The 24,785-nt window shown below is 45.2% G+C and overlaps 1 protein-coding gene and 1 non-coding gene across 2 annotated transcripts in view; one reads left to right on the top strand and one right to left on the bottom strand.

Annotated features, from left to right (window-relative positions):
• Positions 1-24,785, bottom strand: part of RBM33 (RNA binding motif protein 33) — a 1,894,586-nt gene that overhangs the window by 33,564 nt on the left and 1,836,237 nt on the right. The window lies entirely within an intron of this gene.
• Positions 19,972-20,078, top strand: LOC122797459. The gene has a single exon (XR_006364143.1). It is a non-coding gene; the product is annotated as a U6 spliceosomal RNA (small nuclear RNA).

Genomic DNA, 24,785 nt, shown 5'->3' with positions numbered 1-24,785 from the left:
GCAAGACTCCCTGATTGGGATGTGCAGGTAGGTTTCCTTTAAATCCAGTGTTGCCAACCAGGCATCCTTGCCTAGCATAGGAAGCAACTGGTGAAGAATTAGCATCTTGAATTTTGGAATCACCAAAAAGGTGTTTAGGATGCCATGGGTTGTCTTTTCTGGGTACCAGGAAAAGTCTTGAGTAGAAACCTTGTCCCTTTTCCTCTTCTGGTACAGTCTGAATAGCCTTTAAGCTTAAGAGAGAGTACTTGCTTTTGGGTCTCTGTCCACTAATTTGGGGGTAGATCTGACCAACCGTTTGGGGATGGTAACGTGTGGAAGTGAAATCTGTATCCTTGGGAAACTATACTTAAACCCATTTGTCCTGGGTAATGAGTTCCCAGTTTTTTGCTTGCAGAGCAATCTTTCCCCCTAAAGGAGCAGTCAGTTGAGAAGTGCTTGGAACTTTTAAAGTTAAGTCATTGAGACAGCTTACCATAGGGGGAGTCTTACTACTCCCTGATTTGGAAGTGGGAGCCCCCCACTGCTTAGTCCTGTGCATACCCTGGGACTGAAGCCTGGGTGTTCTGCTGGTTCTGGGTTTGGACTGAGAAGGCCTGGAAGAGGCAGGAAAGGACCAATTATTAGAGGGCCAATGCCTACTAAATCTTGGAGGCTGTACTTGTAGGAAATATTTAACAGTTTGCATAGATTTAGCTTTTTCCTCCATCTTTTTAAGAACAACTTCTGTTTTGTTGCCAAACAGGTGGTCCTGATTTTAGGGAGCATCCAGCAATTTAGTTTTAACATGACCTGGCAAAGATTGCTCCTTACGCCAAGCACAAGTACAGACCCGGTGACAGCAGCCCTACAAGATGCCTCTAGTGAATCAAAACCACATTGCAAAGTATGTCTTCCAACCTGTTCAGCAGAATGCATTAAATCCTGTAAATCCTTATTTTCAACACAGTCAGGAATCAACATTTACTGTTTAAGCAATCCAATAATATGCTGCTGATACTTTAACATATGAAACTGGCAATTTAAGGACCTGATGGCCAAGGTTGCAGAGGTGTATACCTTCTTTCCCCATCTATCCTGGGCCCTGGAATCTCTATCAGAGGGGGTAGGATTTTTGGCAGTAGTAGCCTTAATGCCCTTGGGTCCCTGTGAAATGGTCTCAGGATCCACAGTAGGATTTTTAAAAAGGAACTTGTGAGAGTCAAGAAAGTACAGTTTTGTACCTACCATAAATGTAGATGTCCGAACTGGATAGCATCTGCAGTCATAACAACTGGGTTGTCCTGTCGTCAGGCAGCCCTTCGGTCGGCCGGATTCCAAAGTCCGGGTCCGGCTTCGGCTGATGTCGCATTTCACCCGACGTCATCTCTGCTGGTCTTTGGGTATAAAGGCATCAGCCGACGCCATTTTCTTCAGTGTTTCTTGCCCCAGATGCCAGTTGCCCTCTTGGAAGGCTAAATTTTGGGTAAAAATGCCAATGTTTCCCAAAGGATAGAAGGCAAACACAAAAAATAAGCATGTATGTACATATATACAAACAAATACACCATAAAAGACTCCCCCCCACCAGCTAGCTATTAGGAGGGTAAATACCTAGGAGTACCACAGGGGAAGGAGGGAGTAATCCTGACTGCAGATGCTATCCAGTTCGGACATCTACATTTATGGTAGGTACAAAACTGTACTATGTCCTTCATGGATGCATCTGCAGTCATAACAACTGGGTAGAATACCATAGCCAACTAGGGGAGGAGGAAGAATAGATTATGGTGTGGTTAGGATCCCTTGCAGTACAGCAGTGGCAAACCCTGCTCGGGATCTGGAATACAGAGGTAAATTATAATGCTTGGCAAATGTATGCACGGAGGTCCAAGTAGCCCTCAATAATGTCCTTGGTTGCCACTCCTCGTAAGAAGGCTGTGGTAGTGGCTGTTGCTCTTGTAGAATGAGGTCGTATGTTCTGTGGAATTGGTTTTCCATGGAAGGAGTAACAGAATCGTATGCAATTTCCTATCCATTTGGAGATTGTCTGTTTGGAAATTGCTTTTCCTTCCCTTCCTGTTGCATAGGCTACAAAAAGCTGGTCAGTTTTTCTGTTACTTTTTGTTCTGTCCAGGTAGTAGTGTAGCTGTCTGTGTACATCCAAGGTATGCAGCATTCTTTCCCCTCTGTTTTGTGGGTTGGGAAGAAGGTAGGTAGGTGGATTGCCTGGTTTAAGGACACTCTGGATACCACCTTAGGCATAAATGTAGGATTAGTCCTCATGGACACTCTGTCTTGGTGGAAGATTAGGAAGGGTTGTACTGCCATTAGGGCCTGAAGTTCAGAAACCCTCCTTGCTGAGGTTATTGCCAGTAGGAAAGCAGTTTTCCATGAAAATGCTGTAGGTCTGCTGTTGCTGCTGGTTCAAAAGGTGCAGTGTCAACTTTTCTAGCACAAAGTTCAAATCCCAAGCTGGCAGTGGTGGTTTCCTAGGAGGTTTTACATTCTTGATCCCTCTGAGGAACTGCCTGAGTAGAGGATGTGAGAAGACAGGTGGATCAAAGCTGTATTCTGCTGAAATAGCTGATGCATGTATCTTGATGGAGGAATAGGACAGGCCTGTATGTAGAAGCTCTGCCAAGTACTCCAGAATGTTAGCCATATCTATATTCGACACATCCTTCCCTCTTTCAGCACTCCAAATGACAAACCTTTTCCATTTCCCTGCATAGTTTCTTCTTGTTGAAGGTCTGCAGGCTTCAAGGATAATGTCTTTAACCCTTTGGGAGAGATCTGGAATGGTTGCTGCTATGTGATGTGCCATGCAGTCAGCTGCAACGTTTTTAGGTTTGGATGCATGATACTGTAGTTGTTCTGAGTTAACATCAAAGGCATCAGGGGTATTGACCACATTTTGTCCCGAGACATGCTCCTCAGCAATGGGTACCAGTGTTGTCTTGGCCAGTTTGGAGCTATCAGGATTATCCTTGGACATTCCTCCTTGATTTTTAGTAATACCTTGTGTATCAAGGGAAGAGGTGGGAATGCATATGCTGTCAGGCCTTTCCAGCTGAAGGAGCGAATCCACTTCGATGCAAGTGGATGGAATGTCCTTGTGCAGAATTTTTGAGCTGGTGGTTGAGAGGGAAGCGAATAGATCTATCTGTGGCATTCCCCATTTCTTTGCGATGGTCTTGAAGATGTCCGGTGTAGCATCCATTCGTGAGCATCCGAGGTGGTTCTGCTTAACATGTCTGCTAGAGTGTTCTCCTTTCCCGGTACAAACATTGCCTGTAACTGGATGTTGTAGCTGAATGCCAGGTTCCAAAGGTCCAAAGTCATTCTGCATAGGGGGTATGAATGAGTGCCTCCCTGTTTGTTGATGTACCACATGACTGTGGTGTTGTCTGTCCTTATCATCAAATGGCCTTCTTTGAGAAATGGTCTGAATTTTTGGATTGCCAGTTTTACTGCCAGCATTTCTTTTAGGTTGATGTGCAGGTGAAGCTGGTCCTGCGTCCACAATCCTTGCACGCATTTGTCCAGCATGTGAGCCCCCCATCCTAGGTCTGAGGCGTCTGTTGCAATGGTTTGGCTTGCTTGATATTTGTGAAAGGGTAAGCCTGGGTTTGACTGGCATGCTTGAGCCCACCATAGGAACTCCTGTTTTAGGCATGGAATTAGTGGAATTTCTGCTTCTAGGCTGTGCCTGTGTTGGGACCATAAATTCTTTAGGTACCACTGTAGTTTTCTCATATGTAGTCTGGCATGTGGAACCAAGATTATGCATGATGCCATGAAGCCCAAGGCCTGCAGAACTTTTCTTGCTGTTAGTTTGCTGTGGTTTGTTAGTGCCAAGAAGTAAAGAGGGAGATCTTTTGTTTTTCTGCAGTTAGGAATGCCATTTGTTTTACTGTGTCCAATTCAGCGCCCAAGAATGTCCTTGTTTGGGATGGAATCAGCCTTGATTTTTGCAAATTGACTGTGTATCCCAGTGCTTGTAGCAAGTAAATGACCCTTTGTAAATCTGTTGTCAGCTTGCTTTTGTTGTCCCCTTGTAGCAGGCAGTCGTCCAGGTATGGATAAATTTGGATTCCTGTAGTCTGCAGTGGCGATTACTGATGCCAGGCATTTTGTGAATACTCTGGGCAGTAGATAAGCCAAAGGGCAATGCTGAGAATTGATAGTGCTCTGATCCTGCAAGAAATCTGAGGTATCTTCTGCAAATTGGTCGAATGGGGACGTGCAGGTATGCCTCCTTGAGATCTAGAGTTACCAGCCAACACTCCTTGCCCAGCATGGGAAGAAGTTGCTGTAGGGTCAGCATCTTGAATTTTGGGACAATGATGTATGTGTTTAAGGTGGACAGATCGAGAATAGGTCTCCAACTTTTTCCTTTCTTGGAACTAGGAATAGTCTGGAGTAGAATCCTTTGCCTTGTTCTGTTATTGGTACTCTTTCCACAGCTCTCATCTTTGTTAATTGCATTATCTGCTGTAGAGCTTCTGTTTTTGATTTGGAGGTAGGTTTGGCATTCCTCTTTTGACTGGTATAGTGTGGAAGTGGAACCGGTAACCTTGGTCTATGGTTTGCAAAATCCACTTGTCTTTTGTGATATAGTGCCAGTTCTTTGAAAATAAGGTTAATTTTCCGCCTAAGGGTGCTGCTATTTGTTCCCTGGTAGGCGGAGTTAGAATCAAGTCACTGTGATTGCCCTGTTGTAGTGGTAGTGGCTGTGCCTGTGGCTCTGTTATTACCTTGCCACTGTCGACCTCTGTAGGCACCCCCTCTAGATTGATTTCTGCCTCTGGGGCGTCTATTCCTGCCCCTTTGGGGTCTTGTGGAGTCAGGAAAGGACCAATTTTTGGCAAGCCAGTTCCTGCTAAACCTTGGGGCTGAACCTGCAAGAAATCTTTAACCGTTTGTACAGATTTTGCCTTTTCTTCCATTTTCTTCATTACCTGCTGGGCAGGTGTACCAAACAAACTGGTCTTATCCATAGGAGCATCTAATAACTTAGCTTTAACATGATCCGGTAAAACTTGTTCCTTCAACCATGCATGTCTTCTTATCACTGTGCCAGTCATGGCTGATCTAAATGAAGCCTCCAGTGCATCATAGCCACATTTTAAGGAATGGTTACTAACCTGTTGTATGTTATTTACCATTTCTAATAGGTTTTCTTATCTATAGAGTCATCAGAGGATAGCTTTTTAGTTAACTGATCAAGCATAAACTCTTGGTATTGTATCATGTGAAACTGACAGTTTAAAGCTCTAGCTGAGAGAGTAGCAGAGATGTAAACCTTTTGCCCCATCTGTCTAAAGACCTGGCTTCCCTTTCAGAAGGAATAGGGTTTTGCTGTGGTTGAGGCTACTGCCTTAGGGCCCTGGGATATAGTTTGGGGTCTGCAAGAGGGGCCTTGTATAGGTGATGATGAGTGTCTGGCACCCTGTAAAATCTATCTGGTTTGGCAGGTGCTGGAGGTAAAGAATCTGGTGCAGTGCAAACATCATTAAATGCATCGTCCACAACAGAGAGGACAGGAGGTATAGCTAAGGGCCTGTGTTGTGGTAGGTGCAGAAAAGTCCTAAGTCTTTTACTGGAGTCTGAAAAATCCTGTTCCTGCCATTGGAATTGTTCTCTCATGGCATGTAAGGTTTCCCCAAAGGAGAATTCTTCTGGTGGGAAGCAGCTGGAATGGATTCTTCAGCATCTGAGTCCTCAAAATTGGAGAAAGGAGCCTCTGGCTGGTCTGTAATATCTGAGTCTTCTGCAGAATCATCAGAGGACACAGGCTCGAGGGGCTCTGCTCTAGGTCTCTTTTCTGGGGGCTGAGAGGCCCTGTCTGGGTGAGATTGAGATCCCCTAATTAAGGATATTAAATCTTCTGCCAGAGTAAGCATTTGTGAACTAGAAGTGGGCCTGGTTGAGGGGGGTTTAACAGGCACTGACTTAGTAGATTTAGCTGCTTTAGCCCTGGCGAAGGCCTTAATAGACATGGCTGCAGGAGGCCTAGCAGCACCACGTGCTGGGGTAGAGACATCCAAAGGGATGGTGTCTGATAAGTCACTAGTAACCACTGTAGTAGGTAAAATTTCTGAGGCCGATTCAAGTAAGGTAACCGGAACCTCAGTAGTAGTCATTGATTCGGCTGTACTCTGATCAGTTTTCTCGGTTTCGACTGAAACCGAGACACTCATGTTTGCTTAATGCTCTACCCATGACCCCTCAGATCGAGGTTTGCCAAAGCAACAACACCCTGAAAAGGGTAACATAGAATATGCAGGAAACTGAAAGGCCAGGGGATAGGGGGCGGGGATGTTGCAGACAAATGAATACACCTACTCAGATGTATTCATTTGTCTGCAACCTGTGGGACAGAGTCCCCAGCTACCTGAATCTTGGGCGGCCATCATGGAGGTTAATGGACTGATTGATGTTTGCTTCAGAAGACTTTTAGGAAGAAAGGACGACGGGTCCTCCTGAGTGAACCGCAGTCGGATGAAATACCTGATAATGCTTGAAGCTCAGAAACCTCTTGGCCGATGTAATGGCTACCAAGAAGGCTGTCTGAACCGGAAGTGAAGGGAGCCAGGCCGCCTTGCTCGCAAAGAAAAACGTTTCCACTTGCTTCGTAAACCTTTCTAGTGGATGGTTTATGAGCTGCCACCAAATTGCCTTAACCGGTGGAAAAACCGGGAGTCCTAATCAAATGCAAGATGGATGGATAAGCATAGAGAGGGTGGGGAAGCATGCACAGAGCGTCTCTTGGGGTACCTCCGGGAGGAGGGTCAGAGCCAAAAAAACTATACACTTGGTGTTTGAGGGAGGCAAAAGATCGAAGGGGGGGTTCCCCACGCGAATAATATGCGTTCGCTACTTGACAGAGAGACCACACTAAAGGGATGTTGGACCGACCGAATGAATGTTGTTGCTTAGAAGCGTTGGTGGAGATTGCCCATTCCCAAACTCTCAAGTCCTGAAGTGCTAGCAACGCTAAGAGCACTGCTCTCATCTCTAGAACATTGATATCTAAGAGCTGTGTGAAGCCAGGTTGGATTTCTTTGTATTTATTGTGATGCCCAGAAAAGGAGCAAGATGGAAAACCTCCTGAGCGCCTGTCCATCAGGATGTGGGTATGCAGCGTCCTTGAGGTCTATCGAGCACATCCAGTGATTTGGTCTTAGTTCCCCGTCTTCTTTGGCACTAAAAGAATCTGAGTAACCTAGAACCCTGATCGATGGGGGGGGGGGGCTGGATGGGATTTTCCTTTAGCAGATGGCCAATTTCTGCCAAAGCGCCTCCGTTGACGGGTGGGGCGTCTGGGTGCCCAACGTGGAGAAGGTAGGGCAACAGGGTTGTTGCTGCTCACGGTCAGAGAAGGTGGGTGGACGCGAAGTCAGCCCCTGCCCCTCTGCCCTGTTCTGCGGCTTCTGCCCTCTCTCCTCTGCCTCCCTGTCCTCCTCTCCTCCGGAGGAGGGACTGCTGTCCGCGACTTCAGATCTTCTTCTTCTGACCGACATCTGGCCCTTTCTCTGGCCCCTGAAGAATAGCTTAGAAGCTGGCAGCGGCAGAGTTCTTCCGCGCAGACAGCGCTTCCGGTCGTTTTTTCCTGGGGTCAGCGTTTTGCCAAAGTTTAAGAGCAGAAGCAGAAGCAAAGGCGTTGTAAGCGGCGCTTTTGAAGGGCTCGAAAAAAAAATGCGGTGGAGCGGAGCCTGGCCTCTAGTGAGTCCCTCATCGCAGCTCTGGCAGCGGCGCGTTCTTGCATGGGAGAGTAGCATAGCCGTATTAGTAACTGACCTAGTGTGGCCACGCGGTGGAGTGCAGACCCTGTCCCTCCCGAAATGGACTTTCGAGAGGGATGCAGCGTTCTTTAATAAGATCTCGTAGTTCAGCCCCCTTACCGAGATTAAGCTGAACTAAACACATCCCCCCCCAGCGGTCCATCATCTTCCTCTTGGTGGTGCCCGCAACATGGCATGCATCTACCGAGGCCCTTACTCCAATGGGCCCGGTCGGATGAGTGCAGAGGCGGGGGCGAGGGGGCGAGGAGACCCTCCGGGAGCCGGACCTCAACAGAGCTCCAGCCACTAAGCAAAACTCCGACCAATGACCGGGACTCGACCATCCCCGACCAGCTCCCCCGGATCCGAAGGGAGGACGGCCGGAGGGCGCGCCGGGGATTTCGCGGATCGAAGAAGCTCCCGCGGCCCGACAACCGAAGCCGCCCCGGATCGGATCGAGGCTCGGATCGGCCGCACTCGAGCAGGGACGGGATCGAGTACCAGTACAATCGGGCGCCCGACCCACCCCGCCCGAAGCTGCCATCTGAAGGTTATATAGCCCGACGGCCGAGGCTGGACCGAGGTAGGCCGAGTGTGCCTCCTCGATAGCTCGACCCCCTCTCCCTCCCTCCTCCTCCAGAACCGGTGAAAAGAGGGGGGGGGAGGGGAGCCGAAGGATCGAGCCGAGAGCAGGGGGAGAAGCGCTTGGCTGGCGGAGGGCGAGACAGAAGGTCTCCCGCGGCGTGGTGCTTCTCCCTCCTCCTTTCCCTAGCATCCTCCTCCTCTCCAGAAGCGGGGGTTGAGGAGTCCCAGGAGAGGAGGGGTGGGAGGAGATAATACGGAACCACGGTTGCTCGAGGGAGCCGGAGGACCTCCCTGAAGCCTGGGGTTGCCTGTTGAACCATTTGGGCTGATCAGCCATCCAAATCTATAAAGCTACTAAAATAAAGTAACTAAAACTAATACAGACACACAGGCCTAACACACACGCCACTCGCCAACAGAAAAATACTTAATTTAACTCTAAATAAAACTATCAAAGAGGAAACCTAAACTGAGAGCTATGAATACCAATCCAGTCACCAGAGATCTGAGGTCATGAGGGTAGAGCAGGGCATTATGGGTGAGGATCCATAACCCACAGGTTGCAGACAAATGAATATCCTACTTCAGATCCATGGTTTCGGCCGAAACCGCGGACCGCGAGTGTCGGTCTTTTTCTTTGCGTTTTTTAACAATTTGGGTAGTCGGAGGATCCAACGGCATAATGTATGCAAATTCAGAGCGAAAAACTGTTCAGCAAACTCGACCGACGCCTAAGCGTTCGTCGGTTGAAAGAAGCACAGGCCGAACAGGCTGCTACGTGGTCTGGGCCTAAACAAGGCAAACAGTAAGAGTGGAAATCTTTATGAGGTATTTGTTTCCCACAAGTTAAACAGTTATTGACTTTTCTGACATCGGCTGAGGCAAGAAAGAGTCCCCAACGGGTACTTAGCTTTAGAAGTCTTCGGAGTATTCGGTAGTAGTAATCTCTGGATCTGACCGACCGCACTTGCGAACAGCTTCTGCTTGCGCCACGGCAAGAAAGACTGAAGAAAATGGCGTCGGGTGATGCCTTTATACCCGCAGACCAGCCGAGATGGCGGCGGGTGAAGTGCGGCATCAGCGAAGCGGACCCGACTTTGAATCCGGCCGACCGAAGGGCTGCCTGACGACAGGACAACCCAGTTGTTATGACTGCAGATGCATCCATGAAGGACATCCCTGTAATACCTATCAGGTTTTCTGGGAGCAGAAGGTAAAGAGTCAGGGGTCAAGCTAGATTCCGAAAAAGCATCATAAACGATGTCTAGCACAGGAGGAATAGCTAAAAGCCTGTGTTGGGGAAGGAGTAAGAAATCCCTAAGCCTCTTTTTAGAATCAGAGTAATCCTGGCTTTCCCAGCGAAAATGCTCCCTAAGAGTATGCAAGGTTTCACCAAAAGAAAACTCCTCTGGGGGAGAAGCAGAGGGAATAGAGTCCTCTGCGTCAGAATCCTCATAGATAGATAAGGGTAAATCGTGGTCATTAGAGGAAACAGAATTTTCAGAATCCTGGTCAGAAGTATCATAAGCAAATTCAGTCCTATGTCTCTTAGAGGGGGGAAGGCTGACCTCCCCTGATTAAAGTAATAAGGTCTTCAGCCATTCTTATCATTTGTTTTTTAGGCATAGAAGCCTGACCATGCAGTCTGGGCGTCGGTATTCTGGGCATGGTACGAGATTTAGGCCTTGAAGAAAAAGATGGCGTCGGTTTAATAAGCAAGTCAGTAGGCCTGAATACATACCCAGAAGCTGGTGCCTGCACAGCGGCTCCGGACCCATCCTAGGTAGAGACATCCGCAGGTTCCACAGTTGAAGCATCTCACGGCATACCAGACTCCGAAATGGTCTCAGTAGAGGCCTGCAAATCTGAAGTAGCGGATATCAAGGGCTGCGAAAACAACTCACTGAGTACCGCCGAACTGGCGACTAGCTTAGGAGAAGCGTCGTCGGCAGTTTTGTACCTAGGCAGCCTGTCTCTGTGTTTATCTTTGCGTTTTTTCAGAATGTCGGTAGTCGGGTGGCTTACCGAAGACATATCTGGATAACTGAACCGAGTACCAAAATATTTAGAAGCGAAAATATACTGAGGACAAATAGTTTGTGGTTTAAATAAGGCACAAAACCGACAGCGAGGCACGTCGTGGTCAGGGCCTAGGCAAGGAATACAGTATGAATGAAAATATTTATGAGGTATTTGCTTTCCACAAGAAATACAATTATTGACTTTTACTGACATTGGTTTAGTGCAAGAAAAAGTTTCCCCAATGGGGTACTTAGCTTTAGTTGAAGACTTCGGTTCTGAAACTAGAAAACAAAAATTTCAGGAGTCGGCCGACTGGCACTTGTGAACTGCTTCTGCTTCAGGCACCACACTGCAAGAAAGACTGATGTAATGGCGTCGGCTGCATGCTTTATACCCCTGACTACCTGACATCATGGAAGATGAGACAGGAAATGATGCAGGACCCAAGACTATGATAATAAGCCGACTGAGGGCTACTGCAAGCAGATAACCCAAATGTGATGACTGCAACAGTGAAACATGAAGAACATCTCCAGGTTGCAGCTTCCAGGATGTCCCGAGTGGGGACCCCCCCCCCCCGAGAAATGGTGCAGAGGTTGAAATAGCTCTAGTGGAATGAGGTCTGATCCCCAGAGGGGTAGGTTTTCCATGGTCCTTGTAGCAGAAAAGGATGCAGTGTGCTATCCATTTGGAAATGGTTTGCTTCAAAATGGGCTTGCCCTCTGCCCCTGTAGCAAAGCTGACTAGTAGCTGGTCAGATTTTCTGAAAGGCTTAGTCTTGTCAAGGTAGAACCTAAGCTGTCTCTGCACATTCAAGGAGTGCAGGATCCTTTCTCCTCTACTCTGAGGATTAGGGAAAAAGTTTGGCAAATGGATGGATTGGATTAAAGCCACACTGGATACCACCTTGGGCATAAGGGAAGGGTTAGTCCTGAAGGAAACTCTATCAGCATGGAAAATAATGAAGGGCTCCACTGCCATTAGTGCCTGTAACTCGGACACTCTTCTTGCTGAAGTAATAGCTAGAAGTAAGGCCATTTTCCAAGAGAGGAATTTTAACTCTGCTGAAGCAGAAGGTTCAAAAGGGGGAAGTGTGAGCTTTTCCAGTACAAAGTTAAGGTCCCAGGCCGGGGTGGGAGCTCTCCTAAGTGGCCTAAAATTGTTAGCTCTTCTCAGGAACTGCTTGACGAGAGGGTGAGAAAAGAGAGGAGGCTCAGTATTATAATGAGGTGAGATGGCAGAGGCATGAATCTTAATGGATAAGAAGGATAGGCCTCTGTGGGGCAGCTCTGCTAGGTAATCAAAAATTTGAGGTAAGTTGGGCACAGCTGTGTCCTTTCATTGAAAATGACTGCAGGAACAATATCTTTTCCACTTTTCAACATAGGATTTCCTAGTACTAGGACTTCTGGCCTCAAGGATGACGTCCAGCATCTGTTAGCTGAGGGATGCTGGTGGTGTACTCATGGGATAAGCCAGGCTGCAAGGTTTAGGGTTTGCAGCTGTGGATGCAAAATCTGTCCCTCCTGCTGGGACAGCAGGGAGGGGGTCTGATGTAGGTGCCAGGGTGGCATTGTTGTCAGACTGTGTAGGAGTGGGTACCAGTGCTGGTGAGACCAGTCTGGTGCAATAAGGATTGCCCTTGGCCTGTCCTGTTTGGCCATGAATAGTACTTTTGAGAGGAGGGGCAGAGGAGGAAAGGCATAAATTGAGAGGTTTTCCCATGTAAAGGATAGGGCGTCCACCTTCCAGGCTCTGCTGTGAGGGCTCTTGGTGCAAAATTTGTTCAATTGGTGGTTTTGGGGGGAGGCAAAAATGTCCACTTCTGGGTTAGAAGTTTGAATGAGTTGGGTTCCATTTTCCACTCGGGAGGGTCCAATAGATTTCTGCTTAAGTCGTCTGCCAGTGAATTTTGCTTGCCTGGCAGGAATTGAGCTTGTAGGTGCACTTAGATGCTGAAGGCTATGCTCCACAAAACCATGGCTAACCTGCAGAATGGGTAGGAATGAGTCCCGCTCTGTTTGTTTATGTACCAAATAACTGTGGTGTTGCCTGTCTTTATCAGGAGCTGTCCTGGAAGGATACGGTATTTGAATACTGTCAGAGCATTCTGTACAGCTAGCATCTCTTTTTGATTGATATGCAGGGGAATTTGTTCTGGGCTCAATTTGTCTTGAATGGATTTGCCTGCCATGTGAGCCCCCCATGCATAGTCTGATGCGTCTGTTGTCAGGGTTTGGGCAGCGAGGGGTTGAGTGAAAGGAAGTCCCTTGTTGTGGTTGCATGCTTCTGCCCACCAAAGGAACTCTGCCCTTAGACAAGGTATGATAGAAATCACTGTTTCCAGGTCCTGAGAATGTTGACACCAGAGACTTTTTTAAGAACCACTGAAGTTTCCTCATATGCAGTCTTGCATATGGAATTAGCAGAATGCATGAGGCCATGAACCCTAAGGCTTGCAGTATTTTCCTTGCAGATAGCTGGGTTTGGTTGGCCATTACTTTGAAATAGTTCGTCAGATGGACCTGCTTTTCTGGAGTGAGGCATGCCATCTGGCAAGCTGCGTTCAAGCTTGCTCCCAGGAATACAATTTGTTGGCTGGGCAACAGTTGTGATTTCTTTTTGTTGATGGTGTATCCCAGTGAAGTTAGAAGTGTTTTTTAAATGCCAGGTGCTGAAGTAGCAATTCCTGACTGTCCGCTTGAATCAGGAAATCGTAGATTTTAATATTTCTCTGTTTGCAGTATGCAATGGCTGGAGCCAGGCATTTTGTGAATACTCTGGGCACAGTAGATAAGCCAAAGGGAAGTGCAGAGAACTGAAACGTAGACATTTCCTGCAAGACTCCCTTATGGGGATGTGCATATTAGCTTCTTTTGAGTCTAGGGTGACTAACCAGGCATCCTTGGCTAGCATAGGAAGAAGCTGTTGCAGTGTAAGCATTTTGAATTTTGGGACCACCAGAAAGGTGTTGGGAATTGATAGATCTAGGATAGGACGCCAAGAGCTCTCTTTTTCTGGGCACCAGGAGCAGTCTGGAGTAGAAACCCTGTCCCCTTTGTTCTACTAGAACAGGCTAAATAGCCCTGATATGGAGAAGGGAAAGTACTTGCTTTTGAGCCTCTGCCCACAGGTTTGGAGGAAGGTCTGGCAACCCACTTGGTGTTGGCAGTGAGTGGAAGTAGAATCTGTACCCCTGGGATATAATGTTTAGAACCCATCGGTCCTGAGTAATGGACATCCAGTTTTTGCATGAAGGCCGAGTTTTCCTCCTAGGGGCACAAGTACTTGGTCATGGCTGGGAAGGATAATTGGAAAGTCACTGTGAACTTTTTCCATAAGGGGGTGGCTTACCACTCCCTGGTTTTGAGGTGGAAACACTCCATTGTTTACATGTCTGCATACACTAAGAGTGTAGTCTTGGTGGTCTGTTTCTCCTGGGTTTGGACTGAGAATGCCTGAGAGGGACTGGAAAGGACCAGTTTTTTGAAGGCCAATGCTTACTGAATCTAGGTGGATGCACCTGTAAGAAATCTCTGTTTGCATAGATTTAGCTTTTTCTTCCATCTTTTTAAGAACTTCTTCTGCTTTTGTGCCTAACAAATGCTCCTGATTTAATGGAGCATCTAGTAATTTTGCTTTGACATGGTCAGGCAAGACTTGTTCTTTTAGCCAAGCATACCTTCTAAGTACAGAGCCAGTGACAGCAGCCCTGCAAGATGCTTCTAAGGCATCAAACCCACTTTGCAAAGTATGTTTACTAACTTCGTGTGCAGAATGCATTAACTCTTGTAAATCTTTATTTTCTGCACAATCTGGAAGTAACACCATTTTTGTTTAATTAGTACCATAATATGCTGCTGGTACTTTAACATGTGAAAATGGCAATTCAAAGCCCTGATGGCAAGAGTTGCAGAGGTACATACCTTCTTACCCAATCTGTCTAAAGCTCTAGAATCCCTGTATGAAGAGGTAGAATTTTTGGCTGTAGTAGCCTTAATGCCTTTAGGTCCCTGGGAAATGGTCTTGATCAGCAGTGGGATTCTTAAGAGAGAAATTTGAGAGAAACAGGTACTCTGTAGCACCTGTCAGGTTTTCTAGGAGCTGGTGGTAAGGTGTCAGGAGCAAGACTGGACTCCAAGAAGACATCGTCTACAATATCCAGGACAGGGGGTATAGCTAGAGGCCTGTACTGAGGCAAATATAAAAATTCCCTGAGTCTCTTTTTGCATGGAGGATAGTCCTGGCATTCCCAGCGGAAATGCTCTCTTAAGGTATGCAAGGTTTCACCACAAGAAAAATCCTCTGGAGGGGAGGCAGAGGGAATGGATTCCTCTGCATCTGAATCCTCATAGGTAGGTAAGGGTATGTCCTGGTAATCAGAAGGGTCACAGTCAACAGACTCCTGGTCTGCAGAATCAGAAGGAAATTAAATTCTTTGTCTTTTGGCAGGGGAAGGCTGGCTTCCCCTAACTAGAGTAATAAGGTCTTCAGCCATTCTAAGCATTTGTTTTTGTGGCATGGGAGGATGAGCATGCACTTTGGATTTCGATTTTCTACGCGTAGTGCAAACTCTAGGCCTGAGAAACTCGGTAGTTTTAGTATGAAATGGAGCTGTCGGTTTAATTTGAATATCGGTAGGTCGGAAAACACCTTCAGAAGCCGGTCCCTGCACAGCGGCTCTGGACCCATTCAAGGTAGAGACATCCGCAGGTTCCACAATCGAAGAATAGTCTCCCTGCATACCGGACTCCGAATGGGTCTCAGTAGAGGCCTGCGAATCCACTGAAGCGGGCATCAGGGGCTGCGAAAGCGCCTCACTCAGTACTGGCGACTAGCTTAACGGAAACGTTGTTGGCAGTTTTGAACCTATGCGGTCTGTCTCTGTTTTATCTTTACAGTTTTTTGGAATATCGGTAGACGGATGGCTTACTGAAGCCATTTCAGAATACTGAGATCGAGAGTGAAAGAATTTAGCGACAAAGAGAGCCCGATGACGAATGGTTCGGGCGTTAAGGCACAAAACCGACAACAAGGGACGTCGTGGTCTGGGCCTAAACCAGTGACGCAGTAAGAATGAAAATCTCTGTGAGGTATTTGCTTTCCACAGGCAAGACAATTGTTAAATTTTTCTGACATCGGTTAGAGCAAGTGAAAACAATCCACAACAGGATACTTAGCTTTAGAAGTCTTCAGGATTATTAAATTCGTAAACGAAAATTCAGGTAGCGGCTGACCGGCACTTGCGAACTGCTTCTGCTTTGGGCTCCTTGGCAAGAAAGACTGATGTAATGGCGTCGCTTTCCTGTTTTTATACCCCTGACGACCTGACGTCAGTCCTGGAGCGTCAGCATCTGACACAGAAATACTGTCTCTGGTATTCGGGCTGACTGAGGGTCACCTGCAGGCAGATAACCCAAGTGTGATAACTGCAACAGTGAAACAGGAAGAACATCTGCAAATGAAAGGAGCCCACTAAGAATCTTAAGTATTTTCTGTGTGTGGGTTTGATGGGAATATGGAGTAGGGACTCTATGTTTAGTGTAGCTAGGAAGCCTTTGTACATAAGAGGGAATAGAGCTGGCAGCGTCAGCATTTTGAAAATTAACACCTTTAAGAAAGGATTGAGCCTTGAAAGGTCTAGGATGGGTCTCCATGGCCCTTCTTTTCTGAGAACCAGAAAAATCCTCGAGTAAAATCTTCTTCCAAATTGGGAGGGAGGAATTTTTTCTATAGTGCCCTGGTTTAAAAGGGACTGTAGTACTGGTAGCAGGAGGTGCAGTTGCTCAGCAGGAGGTCGTGGCATGCCTAGTCTTAAAGGTGCGGTTATCCATGACAGGTAGTAACCACCTTGGAGGATGGAGAGGACCCACTTGCCTGAAGTGACCTGATTCCAAACAGGAAGGCAATGGGAAAGGTGAGCAGACAGTGGGATGGAAGCAGCTGGTGGGGGAGGCAGGAGTGGCAGGTAGGCAGACACATCCTGCCCTGTCCTGAAAGGGTGTCCTTTGGCTAGAGGAGGGAGGTGTTCTAGCTGAAGGATTTTTCTTTCTTGCTTGCCTATGTCTAGTTTGATGAACAGGATCGGAGTGCTTCCTGATGAACTGAGTTTTTGCAGGACAGTTTCTGTAAAATTTAGGTATTGGAGAAACTAGCAGATGTTTAAGATCCTGCATCTCTTTTCCTTTTTGTTGCAGTGATTTGAAAAGATCTGCTACCTTTGAGCCAAATAAGGCAGCATTGTCAAGTGGTGCATCACTGAGGTTAGCTCTGAAATCATTTGGCAGGGGTTGCAAGCGCAGCCAGGAGTGTCTGCGAAGTGCAGAAACTGAAGCTGCTGAACTTGCTGAGGATTCTGCAGCATCATAGCTACATTTAATAGAATGGCTGGTGACTTGGGACTAAGGGCCAGGAGAGAAGAAATAGATGATCTGGCTGAGGAGTCTGGAATGTCCGCCAACAGTCTGGTGGCAAAGTCAGGAAGAGACAGGGCGTACTTTGCCATACGAGTCTGGTAATGAGTAGCTCTAAATGCCAAAGTGGATGAGGTGTAAATCTTTTTGCCTAAACTTTCCATGGTTTTGCTGTCTTTGTCAGCAGGAAGAATGGTGCTGGCATGCAAGAGTTTGAAAGCTTTGTCTGTGGATTAAGAAATGGAAGCTGGATCTGCAGGAGGGCACTTGATCAGGTGCTTTGCAGAATCTGGGACTTTGTACAGTCTGTCTGCTCTACGAAGAGCAGGAGGGTGTGAGTCTGGATTAAGAGATGCAGAAGAAAAGGCATCTAAAAAGGCAGGCAGTATAGGAGGAATGGCTGAAGGGCTTGCTGTTTCCATTTGAATGAGGTCATAGTACCTTTTTGTATTTCAGACATGTCTGTGGATTCCCATTTGAAGTGTTCCTTCATTTCAGAAACAGTTTTAGAGAAGGCCAAATATTCAAGAGAGGAATCTGGGTCTACTGATTCTTCCTCTGGGGATCCATATCCCAAGGGTGAAGAAAGGTGTGAATTGTAAGAGAGGGGAATCATCTGAGGAATCTGAACAGATGTCCTCTACCCTAGTTACTGTCTCTGCAGGTTGAGGCCTAGGACTAAGGAGAGGAGGAGAAGATGCAGGGGCAGAAGCAACTGATGTAAGCATCAGGGCCACAGAATCAGGGAAAAAGCTTTGGCTAAAGGCCTGCCTGTCTGGAATACTTTCTGCTGTCAGAGATATGCTTCCTTTTTTCTCTTCTCTTGAGAGTCCCAACAGGAATCTGTTTAGGAGTGGGCATCAAAGTTTGAGGCAGGGAATCGGAAGGTTCCCCTGAACATGCTGGTCCCCCCGGGCATCTGAAACGATCGCCGGAATGGCCTCTGCGGATGCACCGGTAGTATGGCTTCCTCAGAGGTACCCGTGACATCCAGTGCGGTGGATCTGGGTCCAGATCCTGAGACCAAGCTGATGTCAGCTACAGGTTGGGGATCGGTCGTAGTGGCTCAGCAAGTGTTACAGGCCATAAAGATTTGGTCTTCTTTTTAGGCAGTTCAGAGGAGACATCCAATGAACCCTCCATTCGCAAAGCAGGTTGTTTCAGACATTGGTTCTCTAGGTACAAACTGAGTGCATGCAAATGACCGGGCAACGTTTTTAGAATGAACGCCTGGCAAATAAGGCAGGCCTTATAATCGTGCAACCATCTGAGACAAAACAGATGCTTATCGTGGGTATCTTTATGAGGGATCTGATGGCCGCACTGATATTTATCCTTTCTGGATGACATGAAAGGGCGGCAATACAATAAAGAAGGACTGAAAAGGTGCCTAAAGGGGTACTTAGCTTGAAACTTGAATCTGGCATACAACTGGCGGCTGGAAAGTTTGGAAGACTGGTGCTTGCGGCCGTCACTTTTATGGACCACGTACTCTCACCTAGACCTGACGTCTTGCACACCTAGGAGGGACTGAAAGCTTTTGGATACTGGCAGTATGTAAGTGAGACTAGAAGGGTAAACCTATATGCAGAATACTGCAACATAGGAATAGAAGGAAATCATACTGAGATACAGTAATAGAGTCTGAAGCAATGACGCCTGAATTAGCAAATTGTCTAGGTCAGTGTTTTTCAATAGCTGGTTCTCGGAACAGGTCTGGTCAGGCAGAGATTTCCTGCTGGTGCATCAAAGAGTTATTGGCGCTTGTACTCCTGAATCATGTAGCAGAGTGGAGTGGGACAGCGTTGCCTGGGACGATGAGTATATACTCTCTCGCTGCAACAATCCAGAAGAGACTCCAGTTTCCCCCAGAAGATTTTAATACACTATTCGCTGACATATGCTTTCTCCCGAGGGTGCAGTCCTGCATGAGGAAGCAAACAGTTTCTCTTTAAAAAAGAACTTACTCAAACAGCTCAAACAAGAAAGAAAAAATAAATCAAGTAACCCTGATGGCAGCAAATAGATACTGAAAGTGAGGGCAGAGCACTCTACAAACATACATTACAAAGGTTGCAACAAACCTAGAACCCCCATATCATAGTGTGCCACCCAAATGATGCAGAGCACAATGCCCTGCCCAGTGGTGGTCACAGACCTGGCTACCTATACCTCTCAATCTCAGGTACAAAACTAGAATTAATCACAGATAAACACTGACACTTGTTAAAATATTAGAACAATTAACTTGACGTTAAAAGAATAAGAGAATGCGAATTGGCATGCTGTTTTTAAATAAAGGAAGTCTATGATAAACAATTATGACAATGTTTGTGTCTTTCGGCTTTTCCCGGTTAGGGGTCGCCACAGCGGAACTCCGGTCCGCTAATGATTGGTAGTGGATTTTTATGTACCAGGTTACCAGCCCTGACGCACAACCTTCAACGAAGGCATGCCCCATTCACGTAAGCCTCCACATGGAAGACGCTCTAGCTGAGAATCGAACGGAACAACGTCTTGCTATGAGGTGACAACGCTACTGCAGCACCACCACCGCAGTTTGTTTATTATTGTTTATTGTTGTATGATAAACAATGACAATAATTAGGATTAAATGTAATCTACCACCCCTTCTCTTTAAATTGTCGGTGTTAAACTGGTGGGAGGTGAAAGGTAAATAGCCGGGCAGTTATCGCAAATGGTCAGCTGTGGTCAATGTACCACTACTTTAATCAAATGTAAAATAAAATTAATTTCATGTTCTAGATCCAAAGTACACTTAAGTTAACTGGGCTGGAGAGGGTGGCAAGCCCAGTAACACATGGGAGGTAGAAGCAAGAGGAACCTTACTTAACCAGTACTCACGTACCAGGAGTACAAACACTTCCATGAAGATGGTAACCCTACTCTTCCGCACAGTAACAATCACTGCCCCAATTCAACAACCTGCACTAAACAGTATTTGTATATAACAGGGTTGCACCCATAATGCACTGTGCAATACCATATATAAGTCGTTTACTTTTCTTCTTTAATAACAGAATAACAGTTTCATGGAATAGAAAAATGGGCATCCATTTAATGTAGTGTTATTTCTAAAAGGAAAAAAAAGACCATCAGCACAAGTATAATAAATTTAAAATACTAAGGTTTATATAGCTGCTTGGGAAGCTTAAGTATTTGTGCTTGTTTTGGCAGCACATATAGTAAAGTTGGATTGATAAAGAGAAGATTAGAATGTCCCCTGCGCAAGCATGACATGTAAACTTGTGAAGCATTCCATATTTTTCATAATGTAATATAATATTTAGTTCCCGCAAAATTTTATTACAGAGCTAGTTAGATGTCCCAAACAAAAGGAAGAAACAGAAACATGTAGTTTTGAAAATATGGGAGAAATAAAATACTAGGTGGTAGTGTGTAGAGATACATACTGTCTGCCAAGGAGCTATGGAAGGGGCAGATTCATTTTTTTGATGATAGTACATTGTTTTGCTAGTATTGCGTCAGCTTCCTGTCGACATCATGTGCATATTGTTTGCAAATACTTTGTTGTGGTACTTCTGAAAGCAAGTTATTACTGTAAAATTTTAAACCTTAGAAAACGGAAAGAAAAAAAAATTAAACATTTTAACCTTCTTTAAAAGTGAAAACTACAGTCAGAAGAAAAGTATAGATGACTCTGAAAGTAAGCCAAGTACGAGTCCTTCAAGTTTAAAAGAAGCAGTGAAAAAGAAATCTGTTGATACTTCAGAATATGCGACAGAAACTGAAAAAAAAAAAAAAAGGAAACTTTGTTAGGCATTATGATAAGGAGTACTTAAAGCTTGGCAGTGAACTATCGCCATGGCCCTTGTGTGTAGTATATTTCTGAGATTCTGTCAAATGAAGCCATGAAACCTTTCAAACTTGCTTGTCATTTGCATTTGAAGCACAGCAATTCTACTGAGAAGCCACTGGATTTTTTTGAAAGATTACACAACCAGAAGAAAAGTCAGAAAATTCAAATGAAGAAGATGATGACTAGTGACAAGTCGCTGCTTCAAGTATCTTATTCAGTTGCTCTTTGAATATCGAAAACGAAAAAAACTTTCACTATTGGTGAAGAATTAGTAAAGCCTTGCATCTTAGATCTTGCTTGGGAAATTTTGGGTCCTCAACCCACTCAAAGGCTTGAGGCTATACTGCTTTCAGACACCATTAAGAGGAGAACTGTTGATATGCCCAACGATATTGAAGAGCAAACTGTAGAGGGGATAAAGAAACCGAGATGCTTTGCACTTCAATTTGATGAATGAACTGACATGAGTACCTTGGTATTCTACTTTGCTCGTGAGATATAGTGAAGATGAAGACTTTAGGGAAGAACTTCTCTGTTGCCGTGATTTACCTGGACAGACCACTAGTTCAGTGATACTTAATGCTTTTAATGAGTATTTGCAAGAGCAGGGCTTAGACTGGAGCAAGGCATCGGAATGTGTACAGACAGTGCTGTGGGAATGACTGGACGTCGCTCATAGTTGCGAAAATAAAGGACACTGTACATCCAGAAATGTGTCCACTCACTGTGGGATTCACTTGCAGCACTTGGTTACAAAGAAACTTTCTACTGAACTAAACATTGTAATGAATAAAGAGGTGAAGATCATAAATGAAATTCATAGTTGAGCTTTGAACTCCAGGCTGTTTACGACACTGTGTAAAAGTATGGACTCGCAACACAACATCTCCTTCTCTATATGGAAGTGAGGTGGCTACTGAGAGGAAGGATTCTTTCACACATTTTCGAACTGACAGAAGTAAAACAGTTTCTGCAAGAGTGGAACTCTGCATTAGTAGAGCCTTTGTTGCACGAGGAATGGATGGCTAAGCTTGCTTATATGTCGGGCATATTTAGCCTTTCAACAAACTTAATATTTCTCTTCAGGGTTTTTCACAAATATTTTCACACTGAGAAATAAGTCAGATGCATTCAAAAAGAAACTGGTTCTTTGGGATAGTCACATACAAGAAGATACAGAAATGTTTCCACTTCTGCAAGACTTTTTGATTGCTGACATCAACCGTAAATTCATATTCATTATAATAAGTCAACATTTAAGGGTGTTGGCTCAAAATATTGTCCATTACTACCCTGAAAATGAGGATCCTCATAAAGGTAACCTCTAGATTAATAACCCCTTCATGGAAGATGTCAACTCATGTGCACTTAATCATTGTGAAAAAGAAAATTCGAATGAATTATCTTCTGCTATCACTCTGGTGTCCAAACATAAAATGCAATCGTCACAATTTTGGATATCACTGGAGAAAAAATATCCATCTCACAGTTACAGAGCTATTACATTGTTAGTCATATTTCCTACTACGTATTTGTGAGAGAAGACTTTTTTCAGCCCTATCACTGACAGAAACTGAATGGATGTCAATGCAGCGCTTTGTCTCTCAGAAACAGCACTGCAGTCACGGTTAAGTATTTCTGCAAAGAAGCAACAGCAGATTTCGTACTAGCTTTATGTGAATTAAACATTGCTCTCTAAGAATTTCAGATCTATTCTATCATATTCAATTTCAATTCTTTTATAAGCAGTTTTTACAGCTCGGTTTCTAGTAAGTTTAGAGAATTTCTATTTTATAGTATTATATTTAAAAACTAATACACCAAATACTATATAAATAATGTTTTTTTTTTCTGCCTTAGCGGACCTTGAAATAATTCTCCTATTTCGCTGGTCCCCAAGTGTAAAAAGGTTGAAGGCCACTTGTCTAGGTAAGGAAATATCTGTATTCTCTGTGTCCTGCAAAAGGCTATCACTGGAGCCAGGCATACTGTGAAAACTCTGGGAGTAGCAGAAAGCCCAAAGGGCAAAGCAGAAAACTGAAAATGTAATCAGTCAACTGAGAATCACAGAAATTTCCTGCAGGATGGGTGTATGGGAATATGCAGGTATGCATCCTTCCAAATCCAAAGCCACTAGGAAAGCCTGGGAAAGGATGAAGGGTCTAAAGAGAAAGCATTTTGAGAGTGGGGACCTTGAGGAAGGTGTTGAGCTGGGAAAGATCCAAGACGGGTCTCCACTGCCCTTCTTTCATATTTACCAGGAATAACCTGGAATAGATCTCTCTTCCTACAAACCAAGGGGAAAACAGTTCTATTGTGCCTTTGGAGAATAAGTCTTGAAGGATGTGGGGAAAAAGGTATAACTGGATGTGGAAAGGGGGAAGGATGCCTTTGAAAGGAGGATGTTCCTTCCAGGACATTCTGTAGTCTTGCTGAATAATGGGAAATACTCACTTGTCTGTTGTGAATTCATTATAGACGAGGTGAGCCTTTTGGAAAAAGGCAGAGTATGATCGAGGGGACAGAGGATTAAGGAAGGACTTATCTGTGAAGGGGAGGCCTCCCAGATCTGGAGTCTCTTTCAGGTTTGCCCGAGAATATTTTTCTAGGTGTTTCTTGTTATTCAGAGAAGGCCTAGGCTCTCTGCGGACAAATGAGGTGGAATTGGCAGGGTAATTCCTTTGATATCCTGGCACAGAAGTAGAATTTGTCCACAATCCTTCATAGCTTTCCCTTGCTCTTGTACATCTTTGAATAAGTTAGCTGCCTGAGGACCAAATAAAAGATTCTATCTAGAGGAGAATCTAGGAGTTTTGCCTTGAAATCTTCAGGGAGCATCTGCGACCACAACCATGCATGTCTCCTAACTAAATGGCTAGTAGCAGCTGCTCAGTAGAATGTACAGTTGTGTACACTTACCATAAATGTAGATGTTCGAGTGTATTCACTGTTGCAGTCATTACATTTGGGTAATCTGCTGACAGGTTGCCCTCAGTCGGCCTGAATTCCAAAGTCTTGGGTCTTGCGTCGGTTGCTGTCTTCTCTTCCATGACGTCAGGTCGTCAGGGGGTATTAAACAAGCAGCCGACGCCATTTTCTTTAGTTTTTCTTGCCCCCGATGTCATATATATATATCTATATATATATATATATATATATATATATATATATATATATATACACACATGCATCAATATAAACTTTACCTTCATCTACAAACAAATACACCACATAGGTTGTAGAAGATAGAGAAGGAGAGATAAACTGTAGAATGACAGTGGGAAGGCGGGAGGGTAACCTGGACTGCAACAGTGAATACACTCGAACATCTACATTTATGGTAAGTGTACACAACTGTACTATGTTCTTCGTGTTTCACTGTTGCAGTCATTACATTTTGGGTAGAATCTCAAAGCTATGGTTGGGAGGCTGGAGCTAAACAGCATTAGGTGAGGCTAAAAGGCCCTGCAGCACTGCAGTGGCAAAGCCTGCCCTGGACTTAGAGTAGAGAGGCAAATCGTAATGCTTTGTAAAGGTGTGAACAGAACTCCAAGTAGCAGCCTCTAGAATGTCCTTGGTTGGTACTCCAATGAGAAAGGCTGCTGAAGTAGCTGCCCTGGTAGAATGAGACCTAATGCCCTTGGGCACAGGTTTGCCATGAAGTAGCAGAAATGGATGCAATGGCTTATCCACTTTGAAATAGTCTGCTTTGAAATAGTCTTTCCTTCTGATCCTGCAGCATATGACACTAGTAATTGCTGAGTTTTTCTTAGAGCTTTAGTCCTGCTCAAGTAAAACCTTAGCTGTCTGTGTATGTCCAAGGAATGCAGAATTCTCTCCCCTTTTTTCTGCGGATTTGGATAAAAAGTTGGTAGATGAATTGTTTGGTTAAGAGCCACACTGGAAACCACCTTAGGCATAAAAGTAGGATTTGTCCTCAGAGACACCCTGTCTGGGTAAAATATGATAAAAGTCTCTACAGCCATAAGGGCCTGCAGCTCTGAAACTCTTCTTGCTGAAGTATTTGCTAGTAGCAGAGCTGTCTTCCATGATAAGAACTTTATATCAGCGGTAGCAGCTGGTTCAAATGGAGGCAGGGTGAGTTTTTCCAACACATAATTGAGGTCCCATGCAGGTAATAATGATCTTCTAGGA

The sequence above is a fragment of the Protopterus annectens genome, chromosome 3.part0, assembly GCF_019279795.1.
Source record: "Protopterus annectens isolate FY-2018-M chromosome 3.part0, PAN1.0, whole genome shotgun sequence".
NCBI lineage: Eukaryota > Metazoa > Chordata > Ceratodontiformes > Protopteridae > Protopterus > Protopterus annectens.
This window is presented reverse-complemented; position numbering and strand designations above follow the sequence as displayed.